The sequence below is a fragment of the Hyaena hyaena genome, unplaced genomic scaffold (assembly GCF_003009895.1).
Source record: "Hyaena hyaena isolate Hyena2069 unplaced genomic scaffold, ASM300989v1 scaffold_0, whole genome shotgun sequence".
NCBI lineage: Eukaryota > Metazoa > Chordata > Mammalia > Carnivora > Hyaenidae > Hyaena > Hyaena hyaena.
The window spans coordinates 8,540,429-8,554,043 of record NW_024080632.1 but is presented as its reverse complement, the minus strand read 5'-3'; the positions used below and the strand labels follow the sequence as shown (position 1 = coordinate 8,554,043).

The 13,615-nt window shown below is 51.7% G+C and overlaps 1 long non-coding RNA gene across 1 annotated transcript in view; it reads right to left on the bottom strand.

Moving 5' to 3' along the window:
* LOC120244975 overlaps positions 1-12,415 on the bottom strand; it is a 76,267-nt gene extending 63,852 nt beyond the window's left edge. Inside the window, exon 1 of the long non-coding RNA XR_005531679.1 lies at positions 12,127-12,415. This is a non-coding gene — a long non-coding RNA (uncharacterized LOC120244975). The remainder of the gene's footprint in view (positions 1-12,126) is intronic.
* Between the last annotated feature and the right edge of the window lie 1,200 nt (positions 12,416-13,615).

The following is a 13,615-nucleotide window of genomic DNA, read 5'->3' as shown; positions in this document are numbered from 1 at the left end:
CAGAGAGACTTTCTTCCCTCCAGATCTTCCCGCCCGCCACCCCCCCATCTGCTTGACAGAAATCGAAAAACAAGTGTGGGTGAGCGACAGGTAGTCTGCCACTGGGAGAGTAGCTTGATTTCCACCCAAGGTGAAGGGCAATCTAGATTTAGCCTGTAAAGCCGAAGTTTGCGGATCACAACTCAGCAATCATACTCTTAAGCATTGACCCACGAGACTCTATGCACAGGTACCAGTGGATGCATACGAGGATATCTACTGTGGCGTTGCTTATATTAGAAACGTGCAAACAATGTTGGAGTCCCTCAGGAAGAGAACGGTTAAACCCACAGTTACGGCATCCTATAATTAAATAGGTTCCACACAGTGGAACCAAAAAGCTACATGCGTTGACCTGGAAGATGGCAGAACAAAATAGTGAGTGAAATATATACATTGTACAATGTATGTATTATAGATATACTTATATAATGACACTATGTATAAAAAGCTCGAAAACCTACAAAGTAATGCTCTAAGGCATCAATGAATAAATGCGTGATAAATCTTTGGGTTAATAATCGCAACATTTGGGGCAGTTTTGATGTCCCAGCTGGATAGGAGGGAAAGAGGAGAAGGGAGGGCTAATGAGGAGCTTTGTGTTGTTATGTTAGTAGTGATGTCGTTCTAGGGGCAGGGGGGTGGACATCTAAAGCAAATATGATAAAATGGAAGTTCTGTGAAGCCAACACTATCTGGTCGATCTACAGCTCTGTGAGTCTACACAGAGCAGGTGCTTAATAAATATTTGTTGATTGGATGAATAATGAACTGGGAAACGCTGAGTGTTGGAAACATGGTATCCTACATTTTTCCCTATGATTTTATTCGCTTGTAATAGTTCGGAAAGGAAAAGAAGAGAAGGGGAAGGGAGAGGAGTGGAAGGGAGGGGAGGGGAGAGAAGGGAGCCAGATAGGCCTGGGTTCAGATCCCAGCTCTAATTAACATGTTCTCGTGCTGAATCTGTTTGTCACTAACGTGTTCTGAGTGCAGGAATTTGGGGGGTGGAAGAGGAGAAGCAAAATACTGGCGAAACAAATAACGACATTGTGTATTTTTACTAATTTTACTAAGCATTTTGTACCCATTGGATATCCCTCCATAATCCTAAACCCTGACACACCACAGAACCACCTGGGCCTTTAAAAAATGCACCCGATGGGACACCTGGGTGGCTCAGTCAGTTAAGTGTCCAACTACGGCTCAGGTCATGATCTCACTGTTCATGGGATCGAGCCCTGCATCGGGGTCTGTGCTGGCAGCACAGAACCCACTTGGGATTCTCTCTCCCTCCCTCTTTCTCTCTCTGCCCCTCCGCTGCTCATGCTCTCTCTCTCTCTCTCTCTCAAAATAAATAAATTGAATGACAGTGTTGCCTCCCCTTCCCTAGTGAGATATGAAGTAATGGCAGATCCATTGGTGGTGGGATGTTAGAGTCCACGAAATAAGGTATCTTGCCACCTCCGGGAAGATGCTGGTTGGCCAGCTTGCTGGATTAAGGGTTGATGGACATCTGGACACCAATCCTCCATGCTCATACACGGTAGCATCAAAACAGCAGTCATTTCAATTTGCTTGTATTAAGCACCTGCAGTACTGGGGACCACGCAGCCCGGCCACAGGGAGGACAAAGCAATTTAGACCTGCTTCCGCCCTCTGGGAGCTCAGTCTCCAGGAGACTCTAATACAGGGCAAAGGTGTTGGCCTTTATTTCTTTTATGTTTATTTATTTGGGGGGGGTGGGGAGGAGCAGACAGAGGGAGACACAGAATGAGAAGAAGGCTCCAGGCTCTGAGCTGTCAGCACAGAGCCCGACATGGGGCTTGAACTCACGAGCTGGGAGATCATGACGTGAGCTGAAGTCGGTTGTATAACCGACTGAGCCCCCAGGCGCCCCTAAAGGCCTTTAAAGCACAGAGATAAATAATGTACAGTGTAAGGACAGAGAGGGAGAGAGAATTTCTGGGCAAGAGATGAAAAGCCCTGGGAGGAGGTGTGATTAGGCCTGCAAATAAATGAGGCATTTACCCGACTCACTGGAGGCTGCTGAATGCATACCGGCCACGCCCCGCACTCCCCTACCCCGGCCCCTCTGCACGTCTCCAAAGGGTATCAAGTGTCTTCTGAAAATGAAGTGTGTCGTGATGGGACATTTCAGTAGGCTGTTCCAAGCAGGAAATGAGAGTTTCGGCAAGGACGATGGTGTGTAGAAAGGATCAGGTCCAGAAAGGTTCCGAGTCGTGTGCGTGTGTAGATATGTGTGTACGTATGGCATATGGGTGTGCACACGTGTGCAAGTTTCTGTATATTGGGGTTCATGGGCAGAAATGCGCACATTTCTGTATGCGGGGGCTGTGCCTCTGTGCAGTCCTGTAGATGACATACGTGTACATCTGCATGGGACCAACGTGCATGTGTGTCTGAGGACAGACGTGTGTGCGTGTGTGTGCATGTGGATACACATGTGTGTGTCCGCCTATGTGGGGTATATGAAGGTTTTCAGATGCATATTGTACAAGCATAGATGTGTGGGAGTATTTGTACACATGTGGATGTAGGTGTGCAACATGCATGTCTAGGTGGAGAGCATGAGTGTGAGTTTGCATGCATGTCTGGGAATGTTTGTGCAAATACGCATATGCTTTTATGCCTTGCTCCATTACCTGTGCAAGTGTGTGAGCGTGTGAGTGTGCACTAGGTAGGAGTGTGAGCGTGCATTACGTGTGAGTGAGCATTAGGTAAGAGCGTGCATCTGGTGCACGGGCGTGCAGGTGCACTTTAAGCTGTGTCATGCGGAACAGTGTATGTGTGCAGATACCCTTGTAGGTATATTACACGGAGCTCCGGGGGAAGTATATGAATCTATAGGTGTGTCTGTGTATTGCATTTATGTAAAGGGGCGGCAGAGAGGATACTTCGGCACAAGCATGCATGTGTGTGTGTGTGCCTGTGTGTGTGTGTGTGTGTGTGTGTGTGTGTGTGTGTGTGTGTGGTTTTCCACATTCTGTTTATTCAGAGACAGAAGGTCTGGCTTTGAGACACCTGGAGGGGCCTGACCTCAGGACCCAGAGGGACCATGAACTGCAAACAAGTTACCCACCAGCCTTCCCAGGGCTCTGGCCCAGCTGAGAGCTGACCTTCCCTTTGGTGAGCGGACTTTCCCGTGAAGAGATCCGTGCTCTCCTGTGGGGGTGGAGCCCGGGGCGGGGCAGCCAGCCTCTCAGGTAGGGCTGAGGGGACTTCGGTTGTCATTTGCCTGGACGTAGGTGGACCGTGTCCTTCCGGGACAGACCCTGAGGGTGCCGACTCCTTCCTTCTCAGGAGGGGAGAGGCCTGCAGGGTGATACCCAGGGCAGGGGCCAACCATTGGTTGGAAGAGTATGGGGCACACTAGAAAGTGGGGAGGCCAGGAGGGGTGGAGGGTCAAACCAGGGCTCTGATTCTGACTGCCACTCACGGGCTATGTGACCTTGGGGAGGACGCCTCCTCCCCTTGAACCTGCTGACCTCACCTGCAACATGGGGACAGTATGTCTATCTGTTGGGCACAGTCCGGCCTCGGTTCTAGACAGAGCTGCGTGCAAAGTTCAGCTCTCTCCCTTGTGAGCTGTGGATTTTGAGAAAGTGTCTTTGCCTCTCTGTGCGTCTGTTTCCTAATTTATAAAATGGGTCAAGAGCATTTGGATAAGGAAGAAAATATGTAAAGCAAATGATAGTTACTGTTATATGTATGATTTTTTTTCTCTTATCAGTACATGTAAATACCTAGAACAGGGCTCAGTTGGTGTTTTGAATTTCAACTGGTTGCTGTTAATACCATTTTTTTCTTTCTCCCTTTCCAGATCCTCTCAGTGCCAGACAGAGTTTTAGGGGAAGGGAGCCATTTATACAAAGGCCCAGAGATGCAGAGAAAAAGAAAACCATGACACATTCTAACAAGCGTAGATTCCACGAGGGAAGGGAGCAGAGTGGCGAGATACAACAGGTCAAGGGCAAAGATCAAGGTCATAGAACCCCATTGGCAGGTTCAGGAGGCTGGGCTGCAAGGCGAAAGAGATGGGAAGCCAAGGGATTTTTTCGGCTGGGGTGGGCGCCCTTTGTATCCCGGATTTGGAGACTCGGGAGGGAGCGCTGGGTGAAACGGCCACCGCCCAGGGCAAGAAGTATCTCCTCCCCCCGGGGAGAGTGTGTTGGCAAAGTCGACGAGAGACACCTTGGCTTCTGGAGCTGAGGGCACTTCCGGATGCTCCGAGGAACGCCAGCCCGGAGGGGTTTATCGCTCGTTGTACAAAATCAGCAGGTGCCTCCCCTGCACCAAGCAGAACGTGCAGATGCAGTGACGAGAGTCAGGAGGCACGTCCCTGCTCTCAGGGGGCTTGGAGTCCAGGGAGGGAAGCAGGCGCATGCACACATACCCAGAGATGAGGGAGTCAGAGTAAGTGCTCTGCAGAGAGCCCAACACGCGGCGGTGCCAGCGTAGACGAGGAGGCGAGGTAATGGAGACCGTCAGCAGGTGCAGATCAGGAACGTCCAACGGGAAAGCTAACTTTACGAACCAGCTTGGCAATTCCTTATAAAGGCGCGTTTACCAGACAAGCCAGCAGGCTCTCCCCAGGTTTCTACCCAAGAGAAATGGAAAATGCGTGTCCGCACAAGGGCCCGGACATGGAGGTTCACGGCCGCTTTATTCATAGTGGTCCCCGAGTGCCCATCAAGTGGTGAGTGGATAAAGAGATCACATTAATTCACACCACAGAATATGGACCAAACTCAGCAATAACCTGGACCAAACGCAGAACCCAAGCCAAACGCGAAACCCTCACAACCCGGGGACATCTCGAAACGTCGTGCTGAGTCAAAGACAGAACAGGATGCACTACGTGATTCCATTTATATGAAATCCTAGAGAAAGCGAATCTCCCTTGACAAAGACCAGACTGGCAATGGCCTGGTGCCTGGGGTGTCTTATTTATTTAAAATAAAGCCTGATTTATGTAAAATTTTTAAAAAGAGAGAGAGCTAGGAGGATGATCTGACACAGAGTGTCGGTGGCTATTGTAATTAGGGTGGTCCAGGAAGGCTTCGCTGAGGAGGTGTCCTATGGCGCCTGCTCCAAGAACTGAGGCTCACACTCAGGCTCAGGTTGGCATTACCCTCTCTGGCCTGGAGTTCAGGGTGAGTTCCTGGCTCCAGAACATTCCTGGGCTGCCTCATCTGCTTTCTGGGCTTTTCTTCCTCAGGAAAGATGCTTCACATCCTGAATCTCTAAGCCACCGGTCACTTGGCCACCTCCCTCCTGGCTGGGGACCTTCGAGTCCTGCGCTCCCTAGTAAATGTTTCAGTGCCCATGGAGATCAATGGTGCATCACCGATGGGACGTTGAATGTAAATCATCCCCCTTTGCTGTCACCCCAGAAATCAATGTTCACACATTAGGGCTGTTATCTCATTAGGAGGCCGTTGATGGATGGCAGCAGGAGCTAGGAGGTCGCACCTGGAGTCTCCCTTCCTCACCCTCCCTCCCTGATGGACCAGCCCAGGGGCAGATGCCTGGACAGGGAGCTCGTGCCGGAGACCTACTCTGTCCCCCACGTCGGCAGCAAGGGGTCCTCCGCGGGGCGTTCCATTCCTCATCTCTTCCTACCCTCGCGAGTGCATCTGAGATTCTGCAACCCAGAAGGAGGTGGATTCTGAGTCGGAGGCCGTCTGTCTCTCTAGAGCGGGGCTGATGGGATTGCCGGTTTGTTCATTCAAAAACTATTTATGGCGGGGCGCCTGGGCGGCTCAGTCAGTAAAGCCTCCGACTTCGGCTCAGGTCGTGATCTCACGGCTCCTGAGTTCGAGCCCCGCATCGGGCTCTGTGCTGACAGCTCGGAGCCTGGAGCCTGCTTCGGATTCTGCGTCTCCCTGTCTTTCCGCCCCTCCCCATCTGTGCTCTGTCTCTCTCTGTCTCTCGCTCAGAAATAAATAAACATTAAAAAAAATGTTAAAGATTAAAAATAGAGTATAGAACTGTTGGCCGATCATGGCTCTACTTTGAGAAATTTTATACATTGAATATTTGAACATCACTCTAGCAAATTTACTTTGGTAGATTTTGAAATATGTCCAAACAGTCATTCGCGTGTAATACATATGTATGTAAACTTTCCGTCATAGAGTCAATCATGATAATATATTGGCATACGTTCTGTATGTGTGGTATCTATATATGTATGCGTGTGTGTGTATTTGAAAGATATAAAATATACAGCGGTAACTAATACTAACACCATTCTTGCTGTCATGGAGCTTACACTTTAGGACATCTATGTGAATAGGAAAAGACTAAAAATATATATACAATTCATGAACAGGGTTTTTCTCTGGGTGGCGGGTTCATGCATCATTGTATAAATTATATAGTATTGTCATACATATGAATTAGATATAATTATTGTATATTATGTTATATATAACCAAATTTATGTGTGTGTGTTGTCTGATCTACTTGTAGCTTTTATATACATATATGTGTGTATATGTTGCTTCTCTGCAGTGTCTAGCTATCATAAACAATGAACAGATATTATAAATGCAAATCGGGCAAATTAAAATTTTAAAGATAAGGAAGGCGTGGAGGCTCAGTCGTTAAGCCTCCGACGTCAGCTGGGCTCAGGTCATGATCTCAGGATCATGGGTTCGGGTCCCACGTCGGGCTCTGTGCTGACAGCTCAGAGCCTGGAGCCTGCTTCCCAGTCTGTGTCTCCCTGTCTCTGCCCCTCTCCACATCATGCTCTGTCTCTGCCTCTCAAAAATAAGTAAAAGGTAAACCAAATTTAAAGATGAGGGCTTCTAGAATATGATGCAGGCAGACACACAGGCACAAGGCACACACATGTACAAATCAACAGACGCACGCTCAGGGCTTGGAAAATGCAGATACGCACGAGGCCGGCCCACGCGAATGCGCTGCTCTGAGCCCCTGCAAAGATACATCTTCAAATACACGGACACAGGGACGTGCACGCCCACCTACCTACCGCCACATAGTCCCCTGCGCAACGCTAAGGCCTAGGCCCCAGGGCTCCTCTGAGCCAGACAGAGGGCAGCTCTCCACCTGCCACTCCTCTCCATGTGCAAAGACAGAGGGGATGTGGGGGCATTCGGTGTCGGTTTGCACCTAAATGAGGCCCTGCGTCTGCAGGCTTGCGGGCGCCCTGCCCGGGAGCCCCATCTTGGCCCTCCCAGCACAACGGAGCACTGATCGCTGATCGCTGATTGCATCGGATGAGGGGCTTTGCTGGGAAAGGGCCGTCCTCTCTCCAGTCTGCACATGTCGGGGGGGCCCCCGGGCACCCCCCCTGGACCTCTCCTGCCCTCAGAGTAGGCTGGGAGGCCCCCGGGGGAACAGGCTCGCTGAGATTTCAAGAGCTTCCTATTTGCCGAAACCCGCCTGTTCCCACAAATCCCAAAATAGAGTCCCTGGCAGAGATGTGAACTCTGAAATGCAGAGACAGCTGCAGAGAAAAATAGTGCAAGGAAACAGGCAGGAGCTCTGTCTGCTTTCTCCCCGAGTCTCACAAGGATCCCTGAAGCAGGCAAGGGCACGCAGGGGTCACGTTCTGGGTACCACCCCCTTGTCTCTAAATAGATTCAAAATTATGCCTACTCCAGAGCTTACAGACTTGCTCAGAGGGCTCTAGGTGGGACACCTCCTTTGCAAAAACCAAACCAAACCGAAACAAAAACAAAAAAACCCCATGGCTTCCCCTCCATCCCTAGAAGTTCTTATCAGAGTCTAACTCAAAGCCGTCACACTAAGCTATGTTTCATAATTTTCCCATGTCCTCTTCGGAGGGCACTAAGTTCACTATTAATTTTCCAGCGAAAGGAGTTAAAATAGACTTATAGTATGTATTTATGGAAGCAGATCTGTGGGCAAGGCACCGTGGTGGGGGACCCGGAAGAGTTAGACATGGACCCCGTCTTCAAGGAGGTGAAGGAGACTTCACCTCCAAGCTTTGGGAGGAGATGACAGCTCTAAAAATATCAGGTTATCAGACAACAACAAAAAAGAACAGAAAGAGAAACAGAGTATCTAATACTTTGACTCATCTCCACAATTTGCAAACATTGCATCAATCTTGGTAATTTGTAAACATTGTATCAATCTTGGTATCGCAACATTGCACCAAGCCATAACCGTGATAACTGTAATCATATTTGCTTCCGAGATTAGGAAACAGGAGGCCCAAAAAGCAAAAGACACTTGCCCTGAGCCACATCAGCAGAAAGTAGGGAAGCCAGGATCAGGCTCCCAGGAAAGGTATGGAGCCACGTGCTAGGGCCACTGGCTTAGAGAAGGGACAAGCTCTCTGAGCCTCAGTGTCCTCATCTTGAAAATGGGAATCATGCCCAGTTCAGGTGAGGACCAATCAGATCATGTTTATAGTGTATTCCAGAGGGTGTTCTGGCACACAGGAAGGGCTGAGTGGTGATGATTGTATCAGTTAGCTATTGCTGTGTAACAAAGCATCCCCAAGATATAATCATTTATGATTACTCCTGCGTCCTGGAGTCAGCTGGGTATTTCTGCTGGGTATGCTCTGTGCTTCTTCTGACCTCAACTGGGGTGCACCCACACGTCTCGTAGTTGACTCACGTTGGCCGATCGGGGGTGCCCCGGGCTGGAATAACTAACTCCTCTCCTTAGAGAGGAGACAGACCTGTCTTATCCTGTAGCGGGCTAGCCCAAGCAATCACAGGAGCCCCAGACGGTCCGTGGGAAGAAAGGCCTGGGCGCTCTCTCAGGCTTCTACTCATTGAATTTGCTACTATTCCGTTGGTCAAAGTGAGTCCCACGGCTGCCGTTAGACCCAGAGGGGAGGACAGAGTGGCCGGGCGAAGAACACGGCTCCGGGGAGGCCACTGGCACAGCCGAGCACACCCCCTTGCTCTTACCGTCGTCCTCACTGCCGTGATTATCCTTCGTAGGTGCTTAGAAGACGCCACGAAAACCACAGCGGGGACAGGACCACAGGAAATCTTCTCGAAAGAAAAATCATTTCATCGGGGCCTTGAAGGCTAGGCAAGATTTTGCATTTCGGTCATGAGGCAGCGATTAGGGCAGGGAAATATTCTGGGCAGAGAGAGGCAATGCACGCTAAGATGGGCAGGCAGGGCGGTGGGGGACACCGTGAGCCCCCACATGTTGAGGGGAGTGGTGGGGGAAGGCCCAGGGAGGCAGAGCAAGCCACGAGCAGGGGCACAGGAGAAGCAGGTGGCACAAAAGGACAGGGATCGGGGAAGAGAACGAAGGGCTGAGGAGAGTCAGCCTGGTGAGGATTAGGTGGTCCGGGGGACCCACAGCCAGGGAAGGGAAGGATTCAGAGTGTCAGGCAACCCAAGGAGCATAGGATCTTCTTCAGAGACACTCAGCAGCGAACAGAACTCCCTCAGGATGCCCATTTCACAGGTGCAAAGACTGAGGCTCGGGGGCACCAAGGAACAAGCCCGAAGTCCCCCACTGAGTGAGGTGGCCGAGCTGCGAGTCAACCTTGACACCCTCCGTATTGGCTCCGACCCACCGATGGCCTTTCTTTGGCAAGGCGGGACCCGGAAGCAGAAGTCAGAGAGTCTCACCTGCGGAGGGGTAGAGCGAGGCATGCGCAGCAGGAGCGGAGGCGAGAGCCGCCGGTGACGTCACCGTCGTGTCCCGGAGTGTCTGGGGCTTGGAGCCACGCCCCTCGGCCCTGCAGGCGCTCCCGCCTCTCGGAGGTTCCTGGGCAGAATCTTCTCTGGGAACCGCCCCCCACCACGCGCGCGCGCGCGCATGCGCAGGCGCAGTCGGAGCCTCCAGCGCCCCACGTCTGTACGATTCCTTCTATGACAGCACGTAAGCCCAGGACCCTTGCCCGGCTGGGGTCCGCCCTTTTAGCAGAAGACCCCGAAGTCTGGCGGGCGCCCGGGAACGAGGAGGGTGCTCCGGCGGAAAGCTCGGCTCCCAGCGGCGCCGCGGCTTGCGGACCGGGCCCCGAACGCGGGGGAAGCCTCCCGGCAGTTCTCCTCCGCGAAGGGCCTGGCTTCCTGGGCACACGGGTGGGCGTGGGATGGGGCGGAGGATCGGGGCTTGGGTCAGGGCAGAGGTGCCACAGCAGGCACATCATATATGCGCGGAATGGGGTATGCAGTAGGCGTCAAATAAGTGTGTGCCGGCTTAACGAACAGAGGAAGAGATGTGCTCTCTATCAAGTCAGGATACCTGGGTCCGTAGCCAGTCTCGTAATGATAGAAGCACCCCTGTGTGACCTCAGACTCTTATGAGTACATTTGGAATCTAAAAAATTGAGGTAAGAAGGCATAGCCCTTAGGGGCGCCTGGGTGGCCCAGTGGGTTCAGCATCTGACTCTTGATTTGGGCTCAGGTCATGATCTTACAGTTGTGAGTTCGAGCCCCGCGTCGGGCTCTGCGCAATGTTGGGGTGGAGCCTACTGGGAATTCTCTCTCCCTCTCTCTCTGTCCCTACCCTACTCATGCTCTCTCTCTCTCTCTTTCTCTGCCTCAAAATAAAGAAATAAACTTAAGAATTTTGAAAAAAGAAAGCATAGCCATTAAAGATTTAAACAGTCAACAGCAAATCCACAAGTCTTGAAAATAATATATCCCCACATACAAGCAAAGTATAAACTGCCTTGGATGGAATCCTGGATCTGCCCCGTAGTAGCTGTGTGACTCTGGGCAAGGTGCAGAATCTCTCTGTGCCTCTGTCTTGTCATGTGTAAAATGGTGATAACAATCATACCTACTCCAGTGAGTTGTCGTGAGGATTAAATTATCTAATATTTGTATCTGCTTAGAACAGAGCCCGGCACGAAGCCGGGGTTCAATGAGCATTCTGTGGTTGTCATTAGAGACAGGAAGCCACTTGTCCAAGGCCACACAGCGAGGAACTGGCAGAACCGGGCACCCTAACCCCAGCCTGTCTGCCCTCCAAGCCACACTTTGTTTAAGCACAGCCCACAATGCGAAGAACAAAGCCCTTTCTTTTTCTGCCTTTTTTTTTCCCTTCCCCCAAGTTGCCCCCCGGGACACAAATGCCCCTAACACGCCACCTCCCTGGTCAGGGCTGAGAAGCCTTGCACTACTCTGTTCCCAGCCTGGGTATGTTGTGTCTTCAGTCCCCGTCCTTGAAAAGGGCCAGAGCCTCTTAGGTGGAGAAGAGGGTCTGCGTGCAGGCGTGGCCGCCCAGCCTCATACCAGCCTGCGGGTTCCTTCCTCTCTGCTTTTCTCCGTGTGTCAGGGTGACAGGGACCAGCTCAGGCCTGGTGAGTCTGGACACTGTCTGCCCCAGCCCTGCCCAGAAGGCCCCCTCAGGGCAGCCCTGCAGTGCCAGAGTCAGAGATCACAGGCAATAATAAGCGAACCGACTGCCTGCTGGGAGGGCGGCTAAGAGTAACAATAATGGACCATATTGTTTCCTGCACTTCACTAGCTGTGCTGTCTACAAATGATACGGTGTTTCCATCTGCACTGCGGCCCAGGGACGGCTTTCCCAGGAGCTCCTTTTTCATAGCTGAGGAAACAGGCTCAGAGAAGTCAAGGTACTTCACTCAGGGCCCACCGCGTGAAGGGGGCAGAGCCAAGGGTGAAAATCAGTTCTGCTTGGTTCCAAAGTCTGGCCGTCATCCCCGCGCTGCAAAGCCTTACCCGGTTGCTTGTGACAACCGCGTTTTTTTCCTTCCTATTTATTTTCTAGAAATAAGTGCGACGGACACCTTGCAATGCTATTACATCTTAACGGAGTCTTTACGCCCTTCCGGAAGCGCTGAGTGGGAGGGCTTCTTGCACGCGCTCGCTAATTTGTGTGTGTGTGTAAGTCAAAAAAGGGAGTAAGTGTTAATTATCACAAATACAATCATTTAAAACAACATATTATGTTACAGATCTGCGGGTCAGAGGTCCCACTGGAGCAGGATTGTGTTCCCTTCTAGAAGCCCTGGGGAGAATCCCAAATCCCTCATTTGGGTGCTGGCAAAATTCAGTTCCGGACCCTTGCAGGACCAAAGTGTCTGTTTCCTTGCTGGCTGTCACTGGGGGCTGCTCTTACCTCCAGGAGGCCTCTGTCCTGTCCCAACAGGTGTCACCCCTACTTCTCGGGACCGGCCACAGGGTCACCGGAGCCTTGTCACACTCCCATCTTCCTAGTTCTTTCTCTGCAGCCAAGGCAGCTTCTGGGATTTCAAGGACTCCTGTGACTAGAATGGCCCCACCTCTTCTCAAGGACCTTAGCCCTGATCACACCTGCAGAGTCCTTTCTGCCAGGAGAGGGGACACAGTCACAGGTGGGGACAGCTTTCAGGGTCATTCGTCTGTCTACTGCAGCTCGCCAGCATCCAAAAGAGACTCTTCTTGGCAGAATCACAGAGAGAGGGGGAGGGAGGTGGGCAGGAAGGCAGGGAGGAAGGGAGCGATTCACTGAGTAATTCTATATAATTTAAAGCCTTGTATGTAGACGACTTAAAAGAATCCCCTGGGCCACGCCTTGCTCGACCCGGGGAGTCTTGGCCTGGCGTCATCACAGAGGATAAGCTTTGGAAGTGTTCTGGAAGAGTCCATTACTCTCACCCTGTTCTCCAAGTCTGGCTCTAGCCAGGGGTGACTCCGCCCGAAACAAATATCTTAGGCCGCCTAGAGATCCCCCAAAGCTCTCCAGGCTCCGACTTGGCTCCTTCTGGGTGCGCTTCCTGCCTGAGAGCAAAGGAACCCCGTCCAGCACCCCACACCCCGCAAAGTACCCTTTCCTGGCCCTCAAACGAGGCGTTAGCTGTGGGCCTGGGGACGGGGAGCGCCGTGTGCGGAAGGCGTTGGGTGGCTGGCTTCTCTCTCTGACGGGCCTGGTCTCTCGCCCTTTGCTAATTACTTTGATCCTTTGCACTTTGTAAAAAAGCCCCACAACACCAATTGGTCCCCTCTGACTTTAACCTTGCAACTCAGTTGGCCCTTGTAAAAGTGGGGGCGGGGGAGGTATGCCAGAGGGAGGCCGGGCAGGCGCACACACAGGCGCACACTCCCAGACCTGCGCTGACTGCCTGGGCTCTGTGCCTTTAATGATCGCTTCCCAGGACTCTCACAAAAAAGAACAAATAAAACCGTTTTTACAAGATGGCAGGGCTGTGCTCAAGAGCCGCTCCATCAACAACCAGGTCACTGGCAAGGCCCTTGGCCTCTTAACATATGTGCCTCCCAGATCTCAGTTGCTGCAACTGGCCGGCTCTGGGCTGCTCACCCCAGCTCTGCACAGCCCTGGAAAGCCTCTTTTCCCACACCCAGCCCCTCCCCTGCCCCAGCCCCTGCCCCCAGCCTCAGTCCCTGTTCTTAGCAAACCCTCACTTTCATCTGCGCCTGCACCTTTCCGTCTTTCCCTGCAACCGCAGACAAAGCAAAGTGAATCTCCCATCTGGGCAGACAGCGTAGTTTTCCGTGAAGCCAGAAGCAGAAAAGAAGCCTGTTGAATGAGATGAGATTTGGGAAGACAGCGTTATGGGCAGTGTGCACAGAGAGCAGGGCTTTTTTTTTTTTTTTCCTTCCTTGAGAAA